General features: G+C 42.6%; 1 protein-coding gene across 2 annotated transcripts in view; it reads left to right on the forward strand.

Moving 5' to 3' along the window:
- LOC135556514 (single-stranded DNA-binding protein 3-like) overlaps positions 1-12,918 on the forward strand; it is a 149,368-nt gene that overhangs the window by 38,536 nt on the left and 97,914 nt on the right. The gene's annotated exons all lie outside the window — the stretch shown is intronic.

A 12,918-nucleotide genomic window follows, 5' to 3' on the forward strand; every position in this document is an offset into this window, starting at 1 on the left:
AACTCAGCATTATTTGTCCTCCAAACACGACAAGTTGAGTTTTTACCAAAAAGTTATATTTTGGTTTCATCTGACCATATGACATTCTCCCAATCTTCATCTGGATCATCCATATGCTCTCTAGCGAACTTCAGATGGGCCTGGACATGTACTGGCTTAAGCAGGGGGACACGTCTGGCACTGCAGGATTTGAGTCCTTGACGGCGTAGTGTGTTACTGATGGTAGGCTTTGTTACTTTGGTCCCAGCTCTCTGCAGGTCATTCACTAGGCCCCCCTGTGTGGTTCTGGGATTTTTGCTCACTGTTCTTGTGATCATTTTGACCCCACGGGGTGAGATCTTGCGTGGAGCCCCAGATTGAGGGAGATTATTAGTGGTCTTGTATGTCTTCCATTTCCTAATAATTGCTCCCACAGTTGATTTCTTCAAACCAAGCTGCTTACCTATTGCAGATTCAGTCTTCCCAGCCCGGTGCATGTCTACAATTTTTCTGGTGTCCTTTGACAGCTCTTTGGTCTTGGCCATAGTGGAGTTTGGAGTGTGACTGTTTGAGGTTGTGGACAGGTGTCTTATATACTGATAACAAGTTCAAACCGGTGTCATTAATACAGGTAACGAGTGGAGGACAGAGGAGCCTCTTAAAGAAGAAGTTACAGGTCTGTGAGAGCCAGAAATCTTGCTTGTTTGTCAGTAACCAAATACTTATTTTCTACCATAATTTGCAAATAAATTCATTAAAAATCCTACTATGTGATTTTCTGGATTTTTTTTTTTTCATTTTGTCTGTCATAGTTGAAGTGTACCTATGATGGAAATTACAGGCCTCATCTTTTTAAGTGGGAGAACTTGCACAATTGGTGGCTGACTAAATACTTTTTTGCCCCACTGTATGGGCTGAAAGTAACCACAAAGCCCCACTTTCAGCCTGATTATACCTGTTTTATAAAATATAACCAGGAGATTTAGGATGGGGTAAGTCTGTTTTGCTTGACTTCTTTTCTTTGCCCCTCACAAGGATGAATTTCAGCTGGAAGCAATTTGAGGGATGATCCATGTACATAGTATTGTGGTGAGGTTCTGAGAGGGTGACCGAGTGGATGTCCATTGAAAACTGGTTAAAACAATTGATTTGGTCAACAAATGAAGAGGGCTAATGAAACAATCAACACCTGCACCCCTCTCGGAACCCTGGCTTTATCCCTGCGTCCATAACAACAGATGTGCATGACCTACCCCCGTCTCCAACCCACCGCAACCTGTAGCTCCCCCCTCAGCCCATTCAGGCCTGCACGGCCAAACTGGAAACTGCTTGAGACAGAATCAGGGAAGAAAAATAGCCAAATCCCCCACCCTGGGTTAACACAAAAGAGACTGGAATGCAAGGAGTTAATCTGTTAGGGGTCTCTCTGCAAACAAAGGACAAGCCTCCAGACAAAGGTTGAGGGAGTGGGAGCAGGGGGGGGTTGGCTTTCCCGTACCATCTGGACCCTTTGTTTGGGGGAGGAGGTTGGTGAAGGGGGAGGTGTCCTGGTGAAGTGGGAGGGGTCCAGTGAGCCTCCCCATCCAGTGCTGCAGCCCCAGACAGACAACCCAGCTAGCACATAACATTCTGAGAACCAGATGTTTCTTAGAACATGGTTGTCCTATGGTTATTTTGCAAACAACTTTCCCACAACTTTCTGGAAATGGTGCAGAATAATTGCTTGGCTTTATAACATTCTCAGCACATTTAAGGCACTTGAAAAAAACACTTTTCTTGGTATTTCATTACTTTAACAGTGCTAGAGGAGTCACTACAGACTCGGGTTCGATCCTGGGCTGTATCACAGCTGTGATCGGGAGTCCCATAGGGTGGCGCACAATTGGCCCAGTATCGTCTGGGTTAGGGGAGGGTTTGGCCAGGGTAAATAAGAATTTGTTCTTAATCTCTGAGCATGGAACCCGGCAGCGGGATGAAATTCGACAACGTACGGTGATCACTACATAAATAGTCATATTAAACATTCATGAAAATACAAGTGTCTCACATGTTTCGAAAGCCTAGAATCTTGCTAATCCAACTGCATTGTCAGATTTAAAAAAGGATTTACTGCGAAAGAATACGATGCGATTATCTGAGGATAGAGCCCCATAAAAAAATACTATTTCAACCAGCACAGGCGTAACAAAATCACAAACTGCAATAAAATAAATAGTTTACCTTTGACGATCTTCCTCTGTTTGCAATCCCAATGCTCATTGTTACACAATGAATGGTCTTTTGTTTGATAAAATCCATTTTGTGAACCGCCTGTGTCGTAAATTCCATCTAATTCCATTTGACGACGGCACATTCGAGGTAAATACACACACAAAACGTGACTTTTCCAGTCATGTTTGGTGTCATTGCAATCAACTGGTTTGTTTGTAACACAACCAAACCTGATGGGTCATTTCGCGGGACGTATTGACTGAAAGAAACCTATTTGAAGACAAAAGTAATGACATCATTGTGCACCAATGATTTGTCCGCTGTTTCGTTGATTGACTATTTTAACCCAATGACCACTGATCGTCTTGAAATCTAGCTGGGTAGATAGCCAATGAGCTGAGGTAAACGGCAATATGTAATGTTTATGTGTTGGAAGACCAACCCATCTAGTAAACTCCGGCGTGAAGAGGTTCATTCGCCATTGACGATTCATACCGGAAGGAGCAACGCATGTTACGCACAGCATTGTTTTGGGAAAGCGCATCTTCAGCTGTTTATATATCATTCAGTATGGTGACTATGTCAGGAAAAGCTAAATCTAAGTCTAGATATACAGATGTGCACACAATTTTAGAAGAAATTGATCGAGGACGATTCATTTAGCGATTCCCAGATGGAGGAATATTTTTTTAACGGAGAGGACATCGTTTTGGACTGGTAAGTTCTTCTCATGCTAATGCTGTTGTTGGAAATTAATAATATAAAATATTATTTGTAAAATGAAATAGCCTATTTGAGGCTGTTGAGGGGAGGTCAGGCCCACAACAATGGCCAAAGTGAAATGGAGACAGTAGATACAGCTGGTCTGTTGTAATATAATAAAGACAGTAAATCTAGCTGAAATATCATAATATAAATGAGACAGTAGATCTAGCAGGTCTATAATAATATATTCAACCTTATGTTCCCTGTACTCTATATATATCTGTTTATTATACCTGTTGATACAGGGCTCATATGTGAAACTATTCTAACTGAACATTTTCTTTCACAGTGACACTGACTCCGAATGGGAGCCCCCAGTGCCAAGGTGTCCATCCCCCACTGAAGCTGGTTCATCCAGCTCCTGCCACAAGTGGTGTTCATCTGCCCAAATGTATTTCTGCAGGCATGGATTTGCTATGGCACCTGGCATCAGCAGCATAATATTGTGTAGAGGACTGAGGGTCTTCCAAATATTGAAAGTGTTATTTTGTAAATGTATATATATTTTTTTCATGTTTTCTCTCCATTTTGGGGGGGGGGGTGTTTGAATACCATTTTGGTATTTTGTGTATAGTTATTCCATTCAAAATTTATAACTTCACCAATTTGGCCACTTTGGTACATTTGGGCTACTTGTGTAACATGATAAATGTCATGTAAGCACACTCATTGTGGAAGTTATCATTCTGAAACTTTGCACAGGTACTGTTGCCCTCATGTTTTTCACTGAAATTGTCCCCATCATCCGATCTGACTGTTTGTTTTATCTTGTTCATTTTAAAGATGATGATACAACAATAAAAATAAAAAACACATGTTTTTTTATTGTTTTATCTAAACCAGATCTATTGTGTTATATTATCCTACATTCAATTCACATTTACACAAACTTCAGAGTGTTTTCTTTCAAATGGTACAATAACATGTATATCCTTGGTTCAGTTAGATTTGGGTATGTCTTCAGGCGGAAATTGAAAAAAGTAGGGGGTAGCTCTAAGAGGGTTTAAGCCATTTTGCCACATCATTGGAAGTATGCTTGTTGTCATTGTCCATTTGGAAGACCCATTTGCGAGCAAGCTTTAACTTCCTGACTGATGTCTTGAGATGTTGCTTCAACATATCTGCATAATTTTCCATCTTCATGAAGCCATCTATTTTGTGAAGTGCACCAATCCCTCCTGCAGCAAAGCACCCCCACAACATGATGCTACCCCCGTGCTTCACGGTTGGGATGGTGTTCTTCAGCTTGTAAGCCTCCCCCGTTTTCCTTCACACATAACGATGGTCATTATGGCCAAACAGTTCTATTTTTGTTTCATCAGACCAGAGGACATTTCTCCAAAAAGTACAATCTTTGTCCCCATGTGCAGTTGCAAACTGTAGTCGGGCTTTTTTATGGCAGTTTTGGGGCAGTGGCTTCTTCCTTGCCGAGCGGACTTTCAGGCTATGTCGATATAGGACTTGTTTTACTGTGGATATAGAAACTTTTGTATCAGTTTCCTCCAGCATCTTCACAAGGTCCTTTGCTGTTGTTCTGGGTTTGATTTGTACTTTTCGCACCACAGTACGTTCATCTCTAGGAGACAGAACGCGTCTCCTTCCTGAGCAGTATGACGACTGCGTTGTCCCATGGTGTTTATACTTGCATACTATTGTTTGTACAGATTAATTGCCCCCAAGGATGAACCAGACTTGTGGAAGGCTACAATTATCTTAACTGATGTCTTTTGATTTTCCCATGATGCCATGCAAAGAAGCACTGAGTTTGAAGGTAGTCCTTGAAATACATCCACAGGAACATCTCCAATTGACTCAAATGATGTCAATTAGCCTATCAGAAGCTTCTGAAGCCATGACATCATTTTCTGGAATATTCCAAGCTGTTTATAGGCAGTCAATTTAGTATATGTACACTTCTGACCCACTGGAATTGTGATACAGTGAATTGTAAGTGAAATAATCTGTCTGTGAACAATTGTTGGAGAAATTACTTGTCATGCACAAAGTAGATGTCCTAACTGACTTGCCAAAACTATAGTTTGTTAACAAGAAATTTGAAGAGTGGTTGAAAATCTAGTTTTAATGACTCCAACCTAAGTGTATGTAAACCTCCGACTTCAACAGTATATTTAAGGTTCCACAGTTGACAGTGCATGTCAAAGATCAAACCAAGCCATGAGGTCGAAGGAATGGTCCTAGAGCACCGAGACAAGATTGTGTCGAAGCACAGATCTGGAGAAGGGTACCAAAAAGATTCTGCAGTATTGAAGGTCCCCAACAACACAGTGGCCTCCATCATTCTTAAATGGAAGAAGTTTGGAACCACCAAGACTCTTCCTAGAGCTGGCTGCCCCCGGCCAAAGTGAGCATTTGGGGGAGAAGGCCCTTGCTCAGGGAGGTGACCAAGAACCTGATGGTTACTCTGGCAGAGCTCTACAGTTCCTCTGTGGAGATGGTTGTCCTTCTGGAAGTTTCTTCCATCTCATTCAGGCCTTTATGGTAGAGTGGCCTTGTGGAAGCCACTCCTCAGTAAAAGGCACATGACAGCCGCTTGGAATTTGCCAAAAGGAACCTAAAGACTCTCAGACCATGAGAAACAAGATTATCTGCTCTGATGAAACCAAGATTGGCCTGAATGCCAAGCGTCACGTCTGGAGGAAACCTGGCACCATCCCTAAGGTGAAGCGTGGTGGTGTCAGCATCATGCTGTGGGGATGTTTTTCAGTGGCAGGGACTGGGAGACTAATCAGGATTGAGGGAAAGATGAACAGAGCAAAGTACAGAGAGATCCTTGATGAAAACCTGCCCCAGAGCACTCAGGACCTCAGACTGGGGTGAAGGTTCACCTTCCAACAGGACAATGACCCTAAGCACACAGCCAAGACAACGCAGGAGTGGCTTCGGGACAAGTCTCTGAATGTCCTCAAGTGGCCCAGCTGGAGCCCGGACTTGAACCCGATCAAACATCTCTGGAGACCTGAAAATATCTGTGCGGCGACGCTCCCCATCCAACCTGACGGAGCTTGAGAGGATCTGCAGAGAAGAATGGGAGAAACTCTACAAATACAGGTGTGCTTGTAGCATCATACCCAAGAAGACTCGACTGTAATCGCTGCCAAAGGTGCTTCAACGAAGTACTCAGTAAAGGGTCTGAATTCTTATGTAAATGTGATATTTCCATTTTTATTTTTGGTGAAGTTGCTGAAGTTTCTAAAAAAAGTTTTTCATTTTGCTTATGGGATTGAAGGTGGAAAAAAACAACTGAATACATTTTTGAATAAGGCTGTATATATTTCACTACTGTATATCCATTTTGGCGTGGCAGGTAGCTTGGTTGTTAGAGCGTTGCACCAGTAACCGAAAGGTTGCAAGATCGAATCCCCGAGCTGACAAGGTAAAAATATGTTGTTCTGCCCCCAAACACTGTTCCCCGGTAAACCGTCATTGTAAATAAGAATTTGTTCTTAACTGACTTGACTGACTTGCCGAGTTAAATAAAATAAAAAATATCCAGAGGAAATTCAGGTGTCTTATCACAGCTGTGTACATACCGCCACAAGCAAGCACAGCGCACTCAGCAAACTGTGCAAGATCATTAGCCAGCAATGATACTCTCACCCGGTAGCAGTCATTGTTGGTGGTGACTAAAGCTAAGCCCGTCTAAAACACATTTCCCCAAAATATCACCAACATCTATCATGTGACACATGAGGATTCAGTGTGCTTGACCATGTATACACCAATATCCGTGACGCTTACAACGCCAGTCAGAACACGTCTCTCTGTTCCTCCTCCCTGCCTACAAGCAGCAACTCAAGAAAGAGCCATCAACACAGAGAATATTGAGGTGCTGGACAGATGAGGCAGTCTCAATACTGCAGGATTATTTTGAGAATGCTGATTGAAACATGTTCAAATTTTCACCAAGGACTCATCCATCAACATTTGAGGAATATATATTGTCAGTCACAGGCCTCTTTAGGAAATGTGTTGTTGATGTTGTACCCACAATTACAATCCGGACATACCCAAACCAAAAACCCTGGATGAACAGAGATATCCGTACAATGCTGAAAGCATGAACTGCAGCATTCAATGTCAGTAGAACAAACCCTGATGAGTCATTCAAGGCAAGTAGGTACGTGCTCCGCAAATCCATTAGGGATGCAAAAATACAAAGGCATATCCAGCAGTGCCCACTGAAGCCTTCCTCCCAGATGTGCTTAACACATTCTATGCTCCCTTCAAGGCAGACAATACCGAGCCATCCAGGAAGAGACTCGCTTCTCCAGACCACTAGGTGCATTTACGCACTGAGGCTGACATGAGTAAAACTCTCAAAAGCTTGAATACTAACATAGCCACCTTGCTCAGGTGGCATCTCTGGCCGCATCCTCCGAGTGTGTGCCAACCAAATGGGTGGTGTCTTCTCAGACATCTTCATCCTGTCAATCTGCTCCGGACCTCTCACAGAACGGACCTCCGTTTAGCAGCATGCGGCTGCCTTTGCTTTCCACGACTTGTGACATGGGACCAGCGCTGTTTGGAACTATCCTCTTGCTGTTCTCCATCTACTCCACTACAAGATGGAGGAGAAGCAGATTGAAACAACTTCCTTAGCAGGAAAATTCCAGGTAGCATAGGCCATTCGGATAGGGACAGATGACAATGCAGTGATACATCCATTAAGCCCAAGCTGCGTCTTGCTACAGGAGTTGAGGACTTGTTTGCGTTTTCCCCATACGCTTACGCAGAATTGAAATTTGCTTGCTAAGGATAGCCACCTGATTCCTGTAATCCCCCCCCGCAAGCAAACAATTGCCACATTTGAAATTCCGGATTGTTAATATTGTCCCGGACAAGAGCATAATAAAGACGGCTTCTACAGCATTGGAAATATTTGTTAGCCATTCCAGGTGTAGCGGGCTCCATTGCTAGCTAGCTGGCTCGGTAACTAGCTAGCTGGCTAGTTGGTAAACATTCAGTCCAAACCAGCAGGTTGTTGGTATCTGCCAGCCATCAGACAGCTGAAAATTGAACTGGACTGACCACCTGCTCTGATTCTCCACACCTTAGCACACATGCACTTACTCATGCACACACCCACACAAACATACACTGAGTGAACAAAACATTAAGAACACCTTCCTAATATTTACTTGACTCTTATTATACTGCTCAATTCATGCACTTGCCCTCTCTTTCCCCCGATACACATTTATATCTTGGACTGGAAATTGCGCCTTCCTGTATTATACTAATGCTAAAATGTATATTTCTTATAGTGTTTGTTTGTTGCATTGTCGAGAAAGAACCTGCAAGTAAGCGCTTTGTTGGACGACCAATACAACTTGTAACTTGAAATTCTAACTCTCAACAGTAAGTTGAGGCCCTGACTGAGTTGCAAAATAAGAACACTTGTTTAGGGTGGAGGGAATTGATCCGGGGTCCGCCAGTTCCCCATCCCTGCGCTTGAGCATCTGGCCTGACCATTGAGCCTCCCCATGTTAGATTAATAAAGGAGTTATTTTATTGTATCTCATCTTCAACAATATGCACACAACATACATTTCCTTTTATTCTTTCCTTCTTTGGCCCTTGTCAGATGTTGAATTTATTAGCGAAGTCCAAGGGGAGTGTTTCCAGGGAATTATAGAACAGCTGATTTACATGGCGTGCTGTTTTAAGAGCTACGGAGTGCCTGTTTCTCTTGTTGCCTCACAATGCAAGCATTAATACCAGGAGAATAGCAAACTTCAGTGGGGTAATAAACACTCTGAAAGGTTTTGTTTTCTTCTGCCTTTGATTGTAGCGTTTTGTCCCATTAAGAGCAGCTCAGGCTCATAAGAGTAGTAGCAGCCATAGTCAACCTGGCTTTCCCTCTTCTCTTCTTTCTCCTCTCCTTAGCATGGCTTCTCTGTTGCCTGACAGGAACTCACCCCAGCCTAGAGTGTGTGGATTAATGCCTAGGCCCCTTCAACCATGTGTCTCTGTTTACTCTGCCCATTATGGCGGAAGGCACATTGTTACCTCCAGGCGTTGTCAGACTACAGTTAATTGCAATAATTATCATGATGGTATTTAATTGTTGTAATTGTCTTGTGAATGTGGATGCTAATCCACTGTTCGGGACACAATGAAGTGGAAAGTGTGTATGTCCTGTTTATGCTGTCAGTCCACATTTCCACATAGTTTTGACTGGCATTTAATTTGAATATGGCAGAATTTGCATGCCTTCTAAACTGGACTATGAATCTCACACCCAGGTTGATCTTAGGGATTCCACACAGCCAAGTACATGTATTTAAAGGAGTCTGAGGAGAGAGTGCATCCACAGTATGAAAATCTTCAGTTGACAAAAAGAAACTGCTGACCTTCTCAACCTGTAGGTAGCTAGTCTTAACTAGTCGTGGTGTACCTTTTTAGCTGTGTTGCATGAGCAGTCCCACCTAGATATGATCTACTTATTAATAAGCAATAAGGCCCGAGGGGTTGTGGTATATGGGCAAAATACCTCGGCTAAGGGCTGTTCTTAAGCACAACGCAACATGGTATAATGACCATATACCACAAACTTCCAAGGTACCTTATTGCTATTATAAACTGGTTACCAGCGTAATTAGAGCGGTAAAAAAACAACATGTTTTGTCATATACGATCTGATATACCACGGCAGTCAGACAATTAGCATTCAGGGCACAAACCACCCAGTTTATAAGTTACTATTTGAAACTTTGGTGGGTGTCAGGTTATGATTACCCTGCTCTCCAGTCCCCATCCCCTGTTTGCACCTAGTTGTGGATTTTCAGTAACAAACTCTAACGTGTGTCTTATTTCATTTCCCAGAGAGCTGATTGGATTTGAGATGATCCCGCTGTCTCCCTCCGGCAGGCAGGCACGGTTCTGACAAAGCTGCAATCTCTTTAACGGCAGTTGATAGATATGATAATGCAGCCTGGCTTTATTGTCGAGTGACTGAGGGGCAGGCTTCATGACCCCTTCAACACACACGCATGCACACATAAAACATGCACGTACGCACGCACGCACGCACGCACGCACAAACACACACACCTCTGTTCCCGATCTCTCCCTCTCCTCTCTGTTTCTCTGTGCTGTGCATCAGCCTGTCCAGCTGACCCAGACAGTGCACACCTGAGAGCAAAGGCCAGGGGCTTGTAGAAAATAGCATTTCTTCAGCAGAAATGCTTTGTTATGATATAAAACAGGGAAGTTGTATCTTCACTACTTTACTGTGTTTACACAGTAAGAAGACAGTACATGCAAATGCACCTTCCATATGCAGTAAATACATATGTTTAGTATCACTCTATATGAATTGTAACAAAATATCTTACACACGGTTATGGGTGATCAGCTAATATTTTCTGCTCAGTGTATCACGTTGTTAGAAGTCTGGTTTCGCCGCCTCAGCAGAAAACATGCATATCGTGGAATCTTTGTCTTTGAATGGATTTAAAAAAGCGTAAATTGCTCTTGAGCCCCAGTCAGATCAGCAGCTTTTATGTGCTATCCATTAAATCAATATCTTAGGTGAAAGAACAATTTAATGTGGACCAGTTAAACAGCTGCTTAATTAAGTAATTAAGAGTATATTTGGATTGGAACTTGGTGCCACTTCCAGCCCTTAAGTGCTGGATTTGCCTTAATTAACAAATATAATGCCTAATAGATCATTAGCCTGCAGCTCTGACCAAGCAGAACGATAGCTACATGAAATGGTTCGATTAGATGACCTCACTTTGCTGAAGCTCTGAGGCGAGCGGTGGACTAAAATAGTTTTCTTTCATTCCCTTTATAACTTCAGCTTGATCATGTTTCACTTCGTGATAGATGGTATTTTAGCATTACGTTTCACACATACACATGTATACATTCAGTATGTGTCCCATGAGGGAATCAAACCCACAATCAATCAATCAATCAAATGTATTTATAAGCCCTTTTTATATCAGCCGATGTCACAAAGTGCTATACAGAAACCCAGCCTAAAACCCCAAACAGCAAGCAATGCAGATGTAGAAGCACGGTGGCTAGGAAAAACGTCCTAGAAAGGCAGGAACCTAGGAAGAAACCTAAAGAGGAACCAGGCTCTGAGGGGTGGCCAGTCCTCTTCTGGCTGTGCCGGGTGGAGATTATAACAGAACATGGCCAAGATGTTCATAGATGACCAGCAGGGTGAAATAATAATAATCACAGTGGTTGTCAGTTGGCTTTTCATAGCCAATTATTCAGAGATAGAGACAGCAGGTGCGGTAGAGAGAGCGTGTAGAAAACAGCAGGTCCGGGACAAGGTGGCACGTCCGATGAACAGGTCAGAGTTCCATAGCCACAGGCAGAACAGTTGAAACTGGATCAGCAGCACAACCAGGTGGACAGGTGACAGCAAGGAGTCATCAGGCTGGGTAGTCCTGTGGCATGATCCTAAGACTGAGAGAGATTTCTCAAATAAAGACTTAAAGGTTGAGACAGAGTTTGCTTCTCTCACATAAATAGGCAGACCATTCCATAAAAATGGAGTTCTATAGGCCCTGCCTCCAGCTGTTTGCTTAGAAATTCTAGGGGCAATAGGAGGCCTGCGTCTTGTGACTGTAGCGTACATGTAGGTATGTACGGCAGGACCAAATAGGAGAGATAGGTAGGAGCAAACCCATGTAATGCTTTGTAGGTTAGCAGTAAAACCTTGAAATCAGCCCTAGCCTTAACAGGAAGCCAGTGTAGAGAGGCTAGCACTGGAGTAATATGATCACATGTTTTGCTTCTCGTCAAGATTCTAGCAGCCGTGTTTAGCACTAACTAAAGTTTATTTAGTGCTTTATCAGGGTAGCCGGAAAGTAGAGCATTGCAGTTGTCTAATCTAGAAGTGACAAAAGTATGGATGAACTTTTCTGCATAATTTTGGGACAGAAATTTTCTGATTTTTGTCATGTTACGAAGTTGGAAAAAAGCTGTCCTTGAAATTGTCTTGATATATTCTTCAAAAGAGAGATCAGGGTCCAGAGTAACGCCGAGGTCCTTCACAGTTTTAATTGAGATGACTGTACAACCATCAAGATTAATTGTCAGATCCAACAGATCTCTGTGTCTTGGGACAAAGAACTAGCATCTCTGTTTGTCCGAGTTTAAAAATAAAAAAAATTCTGCCATCCACTTCGTTATGTCTGAAACACAGGGTTCCAGGCAATTTTGCGCCTTCACCATGTTTCATTGAAATGTACAGCTGTGTATCGTCCGCATAGCAGTGAATGTTAACTTTATGTTTCCAAATGACATCACCAAGGTAAAATACAGTGCCTTGTGAAAGTATTCGGCCCCCTTGAAATTTGCGACCTTTTGCCACATTTCAGGCTTCAAACGTAAAGATATAAAACTGTATTTTTTTGTGAAGAATCAACAACAAGTGGGACACAATCATGAAATGGAACGACATTTATTGGATATTTCAAACTTTTTTAACAAATCAAAAATGGAAAAATTGGGCGCGCAAAATTATTCAGCCCCCTTAAGTTAATACTTTGTAGCGCCACCTTTTGCTGCGATTACAGCTGTAAGTCGCTTGGGGTATGTCTCTATCAGTTTTGCACATCGAGAGACTGAAATGTTTTCCCATTCCTCCTTGCAAAACAGCTCGAGCTCAGTGAGGTTGGATGGAGAGCATTTGTGAAAAGCAGTTTTCAGTTCTTTCCATAGATTCTCGATTGGATTCAGGTCTGGACTTTGACTTGGCCATTCTAACACCTGGATATGTTTATTTCTGAACCATTCCATTGTAAATTTTGCTTTATGTTTTGGATCATTGTCTTGTTGGAAGACAAATCTCCGTCCCAGTCTCAGGTCTTTTGCAGACTCCATCAGGTTTTCTTCCAGAATGGTCCTGTATTTGGCTCCATCCATCTTCCCATCAATTTTAACCATCTTCCCTGTCCCTGCTGAAGAAAAGCA

This window comes from Oncorhynchus masou, chromosome 15 (assembly GCF_036934945.1).
Source record: "Oncorhynchus masou masou isolate Uvic2021 chromosome 15, UVic_Omas_1.1, whole genome shotgun sequence".
NCBI classification, from domain to species: domain Eukaryota; kingdom Metazoa; phylum Chordata; class Actinopteri; order Salmoniformes; family Salmonidae; genus Oncorhynchus; species Oncorhynchus masou.